Source organism: Larimichthys crocea, chromosome VII, assembly GCF_000972845.2.
Source record: "Larimichthys crocea isolate SSNF chromosome VII, L_crocea_2.0, whole genome shotgun sequence".
In the NCBI taxonomy this organism is placed as follows: domain Eukaryota; kingdom Metazoa; phylum Chordata; class Actinopteri; family Sciaenidae; genus Larimichthys; species Larimichthys crocea.
The window spans coordinates 23214556-23228559 of record NC_040017.1 but is presented as its reverse complement, the minus strand read 5'-3'; the positions used below and the strand labels follow the sequence as shown (position 1 = coordinate 23228559).

Genomic DNA, 14004 nt, shown 5'->3' with positions numbered 1-14004 from the left:
TGTCTGTAATAGTTGTATACTGTCTCGTCTTGTTGACGTAACAAGCTGAACCGTACCACTGGTATGTTTCGGGAGAAAATCGACTGCCTCATATACTGTGAATAAACATTGCACTGTACCACTAATATGTTGCTGCTTGAGGTCAGTGGATGACATAGAAATAGGTGAAACTTGAAACATACTGGTTATCTGTACCCATTGTGCCAAGGACAGTACCCAACCTTATCAATGCAGTATGAGTGGACCAACTGTGCTTGTTCTGACGTGACACTGGTACCTTATTGTCTGATGTGAGCTGACTTGTTGTTTTTTCCTCATTAAATATTTGTTCGTCACGAATGACGCCTGAAATTATTTGGTAGGTGTTATTTAGTGCCAGACCACACACAAATGATACAGTCAATAACATTAATTTTAATAGTTGCACAGTTACTGCTGATGCAGTAGCTTGATGAGGTAAAAAAAAAAGTTTAACATTTCTTAAATCACTCTTCAGCCGACATATGACAACAGTATTTTAGAGCCATTTGCATGATCATATTATACTCTAGTACTTTTTGTAAATATGTACACTTGTGGTTTCCCTCCTTGGTTTCTATTTTTTTCGCTGCTGTAAAGTAAATTTCCCCGTTGTGGGATCAATAAAGTATATACTTATCTTATGAGCACTAAAAAATTCTGAGTAGAGCTCACTTCATACACGGGATGGACAATTATATAACTACTACAAATATCCTGTCCAATATAACAAAGGCTCAGAACATTTGTTAGCAATCCACATTATATCATATATAAATATACAGTAATAAAAACAGGTTTATTTTATTCCCAAACTTCAGTATGGCATGTCTCAGTTGGGATGTGATGGTCCTCTTGACTTACGAGTATAAAAGGTTTTACATTCCACACTCCCCCACACCTGAAATAGAAGACGAGAAATCGTTTCATGACGTTTTGCACAAATTAAATAAACTGACGAAAAGTGTCATCCAACAACATCATACATGTCCTTACCTGAGGCTGGCGTGCCTATGTAGGATGGAGTGTCGGAGGGCCAGTTTGTCGATGTCTCTCGAGTATCCTCCTCCAATCACAGCGGCGACAGGAACACCCCTGCTCACCACGCTCTTCACACATACAGATCTCTCTGAAACAGCCCTGACAGATACTCACAGTCATTCAACAGCAGTTTAAAGATGATTGTAGGGTGCCGTTGTTCAATCGCTCACCCGATCAGTCAGACGGAGCTCCCGAGTTCATCTTCCCAGTGAGGGTCGACACCGGCGTCGTACAGCACCAGGTCTGGGACGAAAAGTCTCCAGCAGCCATGGAAGGTGAGCCTCCACTGGGGGAGAATATCATCAGATATGTTAGTTAGGACGTCACATCTTACGGATTAGAATTGTTTTATGGTGAGATTTCATTAAAGTTTTTGCTTTTGGAGCATCCAGAGAAGCAAAAAAATGGTCAGACAGGATATTTAAGAGATTTTCGACTTGATGTTGAACACATGCACACATATTACATTTATCATTACTACGGCCTGTGTTAACGTGGCCGGTAGAGAGGTACTCCTTGTTTTCCAACCCAACCTCCCACGCTGATATCTAGGTCACTCTGTTGTTTACGGAGGGGGAAGTTTTTCCCACAATGCACCGAGAAGGTAAAGACACACGGTTCCTCTTTGAAAATGAAAGCAGTGCCGTCACCCTGTCGGATGAAAAGAGTTACTAATGATGTTAAAAAATGAGCTTATTATTCGGAACAAAGACAAATTGTGTATTCACATGTTGGTCTACCTGATGCACATCTAGATCCACAATCAGAACCTTCCTTAGGTGGAGGAGATCAGGTATTTGGCTGTAACTGCCAAGTCATTGAGGAGACAAACACCCGAACCAAAGCTTGGGAAAGCGTGATGTGTTCCCTGCTGTGCTGCAGGCCAGTCCTCTCTGCAGAGGCGACCTGAGCAGCCAGAACGGTGCCACCTGTCAAACAAGAGGGGAAAAAAGTGAGCAGCCTGAGCAGTCTTTCAAATCATCAGCATCTCTCTCTTCTCACTGTTTCAAATCGACAGCGTCTCACCAGGCCCCTTCGCTCCAGGAGAAACCCGTCCTCCTTTGTTCTTGCTCATTTACAGTCCCTTTTAGAGTTGTCCAAGTATTCCTCTGTGTGCGCACAGCTGAGTAAATCTTTAGAGGCTATTTCAGGGTACCACACCTACTGTGAAGACACTTAACATTAACAAAGAATGCTCTGACACTACTAAAAATATTTAGTCCTACAGATCTCTATGCAATCAAATTATATAAATTATAATACATTTTAAATTTAAAAAATATGATTGAAAGCAGCACTGCGATCAGCTGATTATTTCGGTAAGTTTCAGCCCTAATTAGTTGAAAACATCATTGAGTGCCCACCTTTTTCTCTGTGATCACCTGATCCTGAGGAGAAGTGGAAAACTCGGGGGAACTGTTCATGGGGAACCTGTGCTTGTGGGAGTCACACACATACTGGCTGTGATGAATAATGGGAAGCCCGCTGGATTCAAGTCTTACCTGCAGGGTGAGGAGGTCAGTGTGAGTCAGTGCATTGGGTTTGTAATGTGCACTTTGATGAAGCTCTCACCTGTTCGCGTGGAAACATCTGCAGGAGGTGAAGCTGCACCGAGCAGCTTCATGCAGCTCATTCCTCTGGATGTGTTCATGCAGCTGGATGTTGTGAAACGTGCTGGGTGTCCTGCTGGCTGACGGATGTCTGTCCTCTCTAACACGCCCATCCTCCGCCATGGAGTGAAAATATAGCGCACAGTGGGTTACATGGACGATTAGCACCATCTATTGACCTGGGCTGAACACTGCGCATGTGCAGCATGATGGTCAAACATCAGTAAGACATGTTGAAGATTATTATTCACATATATGAACTATGATTATGAGTATTATTGTGGAGATTAGCTCAACCTTTATCAGCTGACAACTTAAGTGATTAATATTCAACAATATATTCATTTTCAGAATAAAAACAGTCTGCATGCTGATAACTTTTTGGTACTTGGTTATTGTGATGTTGTACTTTTGTACTTTTCTGATATTTTCACTTTACAATTTAGTAGAAGCTAGCTGTACCTTTCCTCTATTTCTGACTTTCCAAAGCCTCCGAGACCTAGTACATCTATCACTAAGATGAACACTGCATCGATCTCTTTACGCTGTATGTATGTCATGCCACAGCTGTTTATTCTGTAGGTTATATAATGTCTAGTACTGTTATTATAATAATGCATTGTACCTGAGATATAATACCTTTTATATATTGTTTGGTCTGAAAGTTTGTCTAATATTTTCACGCAAACCTAGAAGTTTGAAGTTTTTCTAAGCAAAGAGGTTCTTTCTCAAATCATGTTTCAGGAACTCTAAAACACTTTGTAGAAACTGGATCTGTGTATCCAAAGCACGATCAGCCTGATTTAAAAAGTGACCACACCACTAAAATCAATACATCGATCTTTGTTCCCTGAAGATAGAAACCAGCTTCATCAAACAGAATTGCTAAATCAAGAGGACAAGACTCCGATCAGAAAAGAGTGCTGTTAAAAGAAGGCAGACGAGAAGCAGTTTATAAACCACTTCATAGGAGGGGGAATAAAGCCAAACACTTGGGATGGGCTCAGAAATACCAACAACAATTTCACACTGGAAAAAAGTCCTACTGATGAACCAAGTTTGAAATTTATGGCAGTAACAGGAGGGTGTATGTGAGGAGACGAACAGGTGAGAGAATGAGATCAAACCCACAGTGAAACACGCGGTGGGAATATTCAAGTCTGGGGATGTTTTTCCTGCACTGGAGAAGGATCATACTACAGCAGGATCCCCAAAACACACCTCAATACAGTTATATCAAAAACTAAAATATTCTGAAATTCAGTACATTTTTCAAAGGTTCAACCATTCCCTCACATTGTTATACTGTATTATCATTTGTAAGAAAAAGAAATTAACTAGTACATTATCTATGAGGGTTGTTTTTCTCTCCATTCGCCAGATTCCTCTCTGATGTTTGTCTGTTCGCTGACCTTCTTTATCCACTCCTTCCTGTGTCCTCCCTGCAACCTTCACAGTCAACTCCCACCCTGTCAGTCCAAAGAGCGCTGTGGCGAGGTGGTTCATCACAGTGGCAGAGGATCGTTTATGGTGTCACACTAAAATCGTGAGTCTGAGTCTGAGAGGTTTACTTCACTCCCACGGGTTACAGCTTAAAGGGACAGAGTTTTTTTTGCATTTTAATATCTCCAGAACTTTTTAGAATTGCATTTTTTACATTTTTTTTTTTTTATCATGCAAATTGTGTTTTCTTTAGCTTGAAGAAATCATAGTTTTGTTTTCACTGTAGTAAAGGGCCTTTGATCAGATACTTTGTGTCTGGTTGTTAGCCTTTACATCGCCGGCAGGCTGCTCAAGGCACTGCTGGGTATGCTGAGGGGTCGCGCTCATGAATGTCTTTGTGTGTTACTGTGTGTGTGGTGTGTGTGTGTGTGTGTGTGTGTGTTGTGTGTGTGTGTGTGTGTGTGTGATGAGACGTGGTGGATGGGGATTAGTGCATCCCCCCACTGGGCGCAAGTGTACTCCACAGCCAATAATAAAAAAAGATGAGAGCTTATGCCCAGGTGCAGATAGAATCTCCTCATAATAGAGAGAGGAGATTAGAGAGGTAAAATCAATTACTTCTGTCAGCCTTGTTAACAGCATTTCAAATGGGAGAGAGGAAGGAGGAGAAGGGGTTCACTTTCCATAGACTCCGGCTATCCTGAAGAGAGGTTGTTTGCTTTGGGCAGCAGATGAAAATTTATTAATTCATACACATAAGATATTCGTCTCTAAATTTCATCTCATCTTTTTAAAGGACCACCACGGCTTTGGTAGTACCTTTCTACTGTTCCAGGCATCAGTTTCATATAGTATAGAAATCTAATCTGCATCCATTTTTGTTGTGGGGTCCAGAATAGAGGCATCTAATTATAGATTCATCTATCCTAACTCACCTTAAAGTTTGGGACTATAAAATGGTTAAAAAACAAAAAAAACAATCCACCACAGTCTATTTGCAGGAAATAAATATTCACAATTGGAGTAATTGGAACCATTATTATCATTATTCAACTCATAGTTTTCAGCTCACTGCAGACCCTTCTAATCAGCCCACATGTAAACAGCAATAATAAAATAACATTGTATAATAAAGTGAAAACATTGACACAAGTCAAACAAGTGCCTTGTCTTGTCAGGGGCAGCCTTGAACAGCAGATAAAATAATATAAAAAAAAAAAAAATTAACAAAAAGAATAAAGCATTTGAAAATGGTCAACAAAATCACAAGTATACATAATTTGTTGGGCCATTTTTCCCGTTATTTTGCAGTACTGGAAGAGAAAGCCCAGCTGACAGTCAGCTGTGAGTCTGCTTCAGGGCAGCTGTGCTCAAAACCTCGCAGCTCTGTCTCATTCTTGGCAGAGACAAAAGAAGAAGCTGACAACTGCTCAGCTTTGATCTGACTCCCCCGTCTCTCATCGGGCAAAATAATAGCAGGCCGACTTAATTCAGCCTCTGAATACAGTGTGTCTTACTCTCAGCATTGTGTTGTTGTAAATTACAGTGAAATTATTTCAGGGGTCACCAGGTTGTTTTCTTGGTTTCATAGTAGTTTGTTCAACCAATAAAGCCACACCGACTTGGACCATATGTATTGTCTTTGATTCACACATGATGGATCAATGATTTACTGCACGCAATGTGTGTTTAACTGGATGAATAACCCCGTCATCTCTAAATGGCCCTGCCATCTTCGGCATGTATTTTCACGTTCCTGGAAGCAGACGTGTTTGTTGTCCGACCTGAGTAGGGGAGTGGGCGTTGTGAGGTTTGCATCAGACAGTGGATTCAAACATACCTGTCAATTACACAACATCACAGCCACAACGCTGAGCCCACAAACCCCCCAGTCCTTCACCTCCACCTCACAACTCAAAGCGGAAGGAATTCGCTGGTTGATTGCGAGTGCTGGCGGAGCGTGTTGCAGCAGGTGAGGACAGGGGTTGTTGTTGGAGTGAATTAATTTGTAGCTGCTTTCTGTGTGTGATGGTGACGGCCTGCCGCCTCGTCCCTCCGAGGCAATCCCCTGGTCACATGGAAAAGCCAGAGCTAATTCACCCCTGATGCACCCCCTGTCCTCCTATAATCATATACATGCTGGAGCTGTGAAATCATTGTGCAGCAGTATAATTTACCATCATTTCAGTCATTGTTTTCATTTCCCCTCATTATCACAGGAACTGACATCTTCTTCCTACTCTCTGGCATGGCTCAGTGTTTGGGAATGTCTTTACAGCTGTTAACTAAGTTTTGGCATCTTGTAGTGTGGCTGCTGTGTGGTAAACAGTGGTTGCTGCTGGCCGCATGTGTTGTCAGAAAGTGCTAAAGTGTGAGCAGATAAAACAGCAAGATGTCATGAAGAGAGGCAGGGCCAAAGTGTTTTGTGAGATCAGACATTTCCTCACAGTCTAACAAGTGTACTGTTGTGTTTTAGTAGTTTATGACTTAACGGGCCAGTGTGTAAGATTTACAGAATATACAGATAAGTTGTAATATTTGTGTTACCTAAAAATATGTACAGACACCACAGGTCCTCTTCTATGGGGTCCATCATGTTGAACCACCATGTTTCTACAGAAGTTCAGAACGAACAAACTAAACACTGGGGGCCTTTCACGCATTTGGCGGCCATCTAGGCCAGAGGAGAGAGGTGAAGAGAGGAGATTGCAATCATCAACTGCTTTGCCACTGAATCCGAAACACTGGTACTTCACGTTTTGAATGGGAGCAATGCTCCTGCGGTGTTTGATATAAAGTTTCTGGGTCAGCCTTTCAGTTTAAGTTTGACAAAATTCTGTCCGAATAAATCAGATTAACCAGCGTTTTCAAAATGTAAGTACACCGCGGGAACCTCCATGCTAATTACTCGCTGCTTTTGCACAAATTACTTTGATTACAGTATCCGGGGCTGTTTTATCAACGAAATGTCTGCCTGTCTTTTCCAACCCAATTATCAATGTACATTCACATCTGTTAGCTGTCAAAAATAATGGCTCTCGTGGGGTGTTATAGGAGCAGGTGGGATTCGACTTAATTGAACAATATGTGTGATTTCCCGTCCATACTTTAGATGATGATGATACCACAGATGTTTCATTTGGGCGTGTCGACCACTTTGCATGCAAACTCACTGTTCTACTGTGAGTCTCACATCAGATTCAGCACAATAACGTGAAGTACGTCCTCTTTGTATTTGTTACCCAAATTAGTCATTTTCCCAGGAAAGTATTTCGACTCCATGCACACCAAGTCTTAGCTTCATTATAGATGAGTGAATTTCTCATCTCAATGATCGTCCCATTTGTTCACCTTTCAGATGCTCTGTCCTGAAAATCAAGATCAGCGTTAAAAGGAGCAGTCTGCTTGTGGTAAAAAAAAACTAAATATTGAATTTAAGCAACCTCTGACACGATCAGTGGGAACATGGAGGGCGTTATCTTTGTATCCCTAACCACTCTGTGGGGATCTGATCAGCTCTGAGGATAGAGACAAAGTGAGACTGCAGAGAGAAGTGATAATGCAGAACATCTGCCCATGATCTGTGGTATGCTGGGAATCCGTAGGGGAGTCGAAAAGCTGCACAGATATTGAGTCAGACTGTGGTATTGCTGGAATGTTTTCTAATGATGTTTACTTTTCGTATTGTACTCGCCTGTTTTCCACAGCTGGGTATGGTTCGTGTTACATAAGAGGGTGGCATGCAGCATAACAAAACAAACAGAATATATATATTTTCATGCTTTTTTACACATACTGTCCTTAGGTATAAATGCAGCAAATGGAGCAGATACAAGTTAATAATTTTCCATACCGTCCATGTAATTTAACCCTGTCAGTCTTGTGCTTATAACAAACTGGTGCTTGTTCTGTGCAGCAATAACACGTTGCGTTGCTGGCAGTCAGACCTGCAACCATACAGCCACATGTTTCAGCAACACAGCTGGCTCCATCCTGCTCCCTTCACTGTAATCTCACTGTGCCATGTGAAGACCACAGGCACTTCAGAACGTCTGCCCCGTCTTGACAGCCGTGTTGATACTGCTGATAAGGGGAAGAGGAGGAGAAGAGACAGCAAGTGAAATGACAGCGCAGAATGTGTTTCTCCTCGTACACTGTAAAACATTCTCGTGAAGCCATAAACCATTCAGTGGCTGGATATACAGTAACTGTTTACAATGATTTATCAGTGAGACACTGAATCTCTCACCCATATCAGATTATATGTTTAATAATGTATATATTCATCATTGTATCATGTATTGGTGTAATGAGGTAATCACACATTACTGATGACAACACATCCACAGGTTCTCCTGTCAGTATATAAGCATAGATATAGTTGAAGTCTTACTTGGTACTTTAGTGGGATGTGTAGCAGAGTTTTTTTCATCTTATTTTGGTAGTTTAAAGTGTTTTGAAATGTCAAAATTGTTGCACTAGAAGCCGAAATATCCTAACTTTTATTAACTATATAGGTCAAACTCTAAAGCTCCTACATTTCCCATAGGCGACAGCATTTTTAGACCTTGTTGTCTTCAGTAGATCCAAAGTGAATGTAACACAATTAGGCTAGAGAGTAAAAGATAAACATTTAAACATTCATGTGTACTAAAAAGTTTTTTCAGAAGCTCATATTTAAAACTGTAAGTTAATCTAAAAACTGCAGTTGATTTGCAGCATTGAGATGTTTTTACAGTATTTTTTACAGCGAATCAGGCAGCTGCACTTCTTGAGGGCTGAAACTTCTTGCACAAGCTTGAGTCAGTATGTTTCCTGTGTCAATCTGTCATATTTTTCAAAGTCTGAAACGGGAACAGGCCAGAAGAGATTCCTAAAAAGAAACAAATGTGTTTAAAAGGTTAAAGTGTCTGTAAAAGTGAGTGTATATTTATAGTCTGGTTTGAGATTAATGCTTTGTTGAAAAAAGTTGTTTGGTGCCCTCAGGTGTTGCAATTCTTTAGTGAATAGGTCGTGAACTCTGTCACAACTGGACACACTGGAAAATAATCATTCTTATCACTCTGTAAATCAGCCAAAAAACAAACAGTAATATCCTCTTACACTCACATTCGCTTCTTTCTGGAGGGGTTGGCACTGAGCTTCTCCGCCTGCTGAGGATCTGCGTCCAGGCCTTGGTATGTCTGCCTTCCATGGAAGTTTGCTTTGGCAGCCAGTCCACTCCCCCCACCCCCCACCTACACACACACACACACACACACACACACACACACACACACACGCAGTCCTGTCTTGACATAGTTGTCATAGCGGTGATCTGCAGCAGGAAACCTTGTCTTGTTTCCATTTAAATCATCACAGCTCTACATATGACTGTAGTCAAAGTTAAAGACTACTCGACCACTAGAATGTTGCTTTTTAGGATCATGCCATTTAAATCTAAGTATTAACTGTGTCTTTTATATAACCTAAAATCACAAATCACACATTTGCAGACGACTAAAACTACAGTAAGGACGAACAGGATGATTAGTGCAAACAAATATGAAAATAAAGATTGTTCCCATCATCCTCAGGTGTACTTGTACCATGGTAACACTGTAGATGGCAAACATGGTAAACATTATAGCTGCTAAACATCATTATGTGTTATTATTGTGATCATGTTGGCATGCTGACATTGGTATTCAGCTCAAAGCACAACCCAGCCTCACAGTCTTATCCTTAAAAGTCATAGTAACATAGCACCAGCACATGATTTTTAATATAAAAGAGAGATTTTGAACTCGGTAAAGCGTAAAGGAGAGTGCGAATAAACTGCCAACTCCAGAGCAAAAACCAGTCATGGTGGTGACAGTCGATCAAACATGACACATGAAGCACAGAGACAGTTTGCTGTAAAGTGACCTCTTTAAATACACAACGGCTGTACTGTCTTTCATGTCCTCGTCCTGCTCCCTGCAGAAGAAAAGTCAGTTCTTTTTGCAGTGCCACAAACAAGGCTGTTGTTTCTTCTTTATTTCCAATAGAGCAAAGGGCCATGTGAGAACATCCAGCTGTGTTTGAGCTGAGCTGTTTTCACTCCCTCTGGCCTTGGACTGTTCACCTCCACGGCTCAGATAGACCAGGCAGAGAAAAGGCTGTTATTCATTAAGTGCAGCCAATTGTTCAAGTTGATGTTTTTTTTCTACTGTAAGAGGCGACACGAGGGAGAAACACATTTTCTTTCTCTTTCTGTCTCACTTCCACTATTTGCACCTGCACGCTTTTGTTACCTTTCTCAGATGGAGTAAACAAGACCAGAGCACATTGTCCGCCACACTTTGTCCGTATCAGGAATACTTGTAAAATTATATCTTTTGGTTTTTAGTTTTAACTAATTTAAAAGAGCTTGGTTTCCAGAAACATTTCCTACTTTACTTTTATGATTAGTAGCTGGTAAAGGCCAAACCTCGTGTGTGCCTCCTGTAACCTTTGCAATGAACAGTTCAGATACAGAATAGGGGAAGTGTAAACACAGATACCCAACAAGGACATCAGGAATGTCACTCAATGTGAACAAACCATCAGGAAACATTAAGTTTGCACACATACCTTATCTCAGCGGTCAAACAGTAGATTTAGTGGCTGCTGTGCTGAACATGGCTTTCTGAACATTCACAGATATACAACAGAATATATGTTTCGTGATCTGTGTCTGAATTTTAGTTTTTAAAACACCCTTTGTTCTGCATGTTGTTAATATGCATGTACAGAAGTCAGTTTAAAGAGAGACAAGAGCCTCATTGATGGTGTTCTAATTAAAAGAGTGTGCGGATGACTTGTAAAAAAAAAAAACTGGAGGAAGCTTTGAAACATCACTCAGAGAGAATGACAGCCACGGGCATTTTGCAAAGTGTTTTATGAATGAGAGAAGTCAGTCAGCGCTCATTTTCTTCCCTCTGGCCAGAGGTCAAACTGAGTCCAAACGTTATTTTGTGGCCATGGCTTCACCACCTCACCCACTCCTGGTGAGGACACTGAATGAATGAGTGGATAAACAAATGAATGTATAAATAAAGCACCCCTCCACTTCTCTGTGGTATAAAGTCAAGGACAACTCTGAGAGGGTGAACTCAGAAATTCTTTCTGCAACACTTCTGTCCTATCAGGGAGCCCAGGAGCTGCATAAACAACAAGTCCTCAGCCAATGAACAAGCAAACGCTCAGACATGCCCCTTTCATGTTTACCCTCCATGCTCATCTCTCACTTTCACTCCCACAGCTCCTATATGTGGTATACTTGGCACTTCCTACATGCATTTTTAACGCACACTGAGTCACAAGAGGACTATTGTTTACCGAGGAATGTCTTTGGCTGAAATTTCCAAGATGGTGTTGTTATTTTTGCACTGTGATTTTGCTTTTGTTTATCATTCACGTCAAAAAGAACTCGCCTGTAGCTTCTGTTCCACCCATCATATATGTATACATATATACAGTACACACACATATTTCTCAAAGGATGAATGCAGGATTTGAAAATGAAGAAGGAACATATTTAACTTGTTGATTATTCCCTGCTTGTTTAAGTGAATTCTTGCTCATTTAGGACACCAAAAAAATGTGGATCAGCTATTTATAATGAGCGATTTTTTTGCCTTAGTGTACAATTAAGAATCCTGTCCGCTCATGATTTATGATTTATAATGTGACTCCTGCACCACAAATTGGCTCGCTGTCTCATAACTGGCAGTTCTTCTGCATTAAGTGTCAAATAAAAACTTGAGGAAACATGCTTATGGTTTCAGTTCAGCATCAAATCCTCTCATTGAGATCATCATCTTAATCTATGTGTAATATGCCTCAGTAAATCATGGTGCTTCACAGCCTTCCCCTTTGACTTGAAAGCATTCCTCAGCCCGGTGTTTTGAAGCCATAGGTCACAGCCGCGGTTCATCTTGCTCCTGTACAGCTCGGGCCGGTGAAGTTAGCCATTCCTCACGGCCTGTTTTGTGAGAGCCGCAAACCCATTTCACCTTGTTCTTTTACAGTGCCAACCACCGCTGCTCCCTCCACCACCCTCCCTCTTTTACACCTCCCCCCCTCTCTCCCTGTCTCCTTTCTCCTCCTCTTTCCATCTACCAACAAGTACACATTCTCCCTGCTCTTACGCATATTCTGAATGGTTTAGTCACTGCACACTGAACACTCCTGCAGCCCACCCCAGGGAAATACAAGAGGAGGGGGGGTGATAGTTGTGATGATAAGCTTGCCTTTTAGCAGAACAGGCCTATGGGGACATAAGTGTGGCTCTGCAAGGGGCCGTCCAACTCTCTGCTCCTACAGGAACCAGCCTCAGTGCCACTGTTTTGCCATGATCTCAGTGACACTGCTTGGGCAACACAGACAGTGTTTTTTTCCAGCAGGTAAGTCTGTTTTGTTTTTTTCTGCTTTCCCGAGAATCTGACTCAGTGATGACTGGCATCTGTTTATGATGGAGAAACAAATGACAACTCTTTCTTTCCCTCCTTGCTAATCCTCATTGGCTGAGTGGAGAAAGTTATACTATAGGTTGTTTCTACATGAGAGGACTTGTTCAGGATGTTTCGGGGTTGAAAATTCTCCAACGCTGGATGCTCTTTTTTTTTTCTTCACTCCTCTAAATAAGTTGTGGTCTTGCTAAGTCTCAGTTCATTTTCACTCTGTGACTTCTTCCCTCTATTTAAATCTGCTCTGCATTCATCTGAGAATAATGAGACCTTCTTTGCAGAGTGTTTTTTTAAAAGAGGGGTTTCTTGGAAGGAACCCTAATCTCCTGTACGCTTGCTTCATATTCACCATGTAGGGACAGGTTTAAGAGAGGGTGCTATACAGCACTTAATTTACTTAGTAATTAATCTTGCTGTATGGGATTGTGAACACATGCATACTGTGTGCAGCTTTCGTTGTGTCTGACTTATAAAAAGTATCTTCGGAGTTAGATTTTGTCCGTGTCTGAGGTCGTTTTATCTGCTTGTGTCCTAAAAGTAAATGAGCATGTATGCATATTTGCGTGTGTGTGTGTGTGTGTGTGTGTACGTGGGTGTGTGTCAAGTGTCTCAAGGCCATGATAAAGGTGCTGCCAACTGCAGCTCTCTCACAGAAACAGTGTGAGCAAAAGTCAGGTTACATAAATGAACTCTGAGCAGCTTTGCGTTGTGAATTTTACTTACGCCAAAATAAGTTATTTAACATTTATACAATCGAGTCTATTGTTAAAACATGAGAGGTCTATACAGGTCTATTGGTCGGAACGGGCGTGTGTGTGGAAGTTATATCTGTTGGAAAGTTTCCCATCTAAAAAATGTCCTCTGAGGAAAGTTTGTGGTCGATTGAACAAGATGATAATCATCTGTAGCTGCACAATAAGGCTTGTTTTTCCGTGTGTATTTTGGATGACTCTGACCTGTCAAACGTGTGTTTTAGAGAAGGGCTTAATGAAGGGGTGAGTGGGATGTTAACCACGGTTCGACCAGGGGCATCTTCTGCCCTGATGAATGGTGTGAAGCGTAGTAAATCACCAACTGGGGAAGAGCAGTCGGATTCCTCTGTGCAGTGATGTCACCATGATCGTGTGTGAAACAGATCCAGACTTGAACAGCCCAGCCTGAGCCAGATGTTGAATTTCACAGCAAACCTCTCGTGGGGTGGCACGCAGTCAGAGCTGCTCATACCTGGATTTAAACACTTTTACATAAAACTCTGGTTGGATACCAAAACTTTGATCATCACAGGACGCAGAGATGTGGTAACACTCAAAGAAGTATGTATAGTCCATCTTGTTTTGTCTTTGGAAATAATGCTCATCTCTCTCTGTGCTTGTCAGATGTGCTACATGCCATTCACATATTTTCGTTTCTGTTTATTCCAG

General features: G+C 41.4%; 1 long non-coding RNA gene across 1 annotated transcript; it reads right to left on the bottom strand.

Annotated features, from left to right (window-relative positions):
* Positions 1-5358: 5358 nt before the first annotated feature.
* On the bottom strand, positions 5359-9334 carry LOC113746116 (uncharacterized). Its single transcript, XR_003462609.1, has 3 exons — positions 9222-9334; positions 7556-8195; positions 5359-7480 (listed from the first exon to the last, which is right to left on the bottom strand). It is a non-coding gene; the product is annotated as an uncharacterized LOC113746116 (long non-coding RNA).
* Between the last annotated feature and the right edge of the window lie 4670 nt (positions 9335-14004).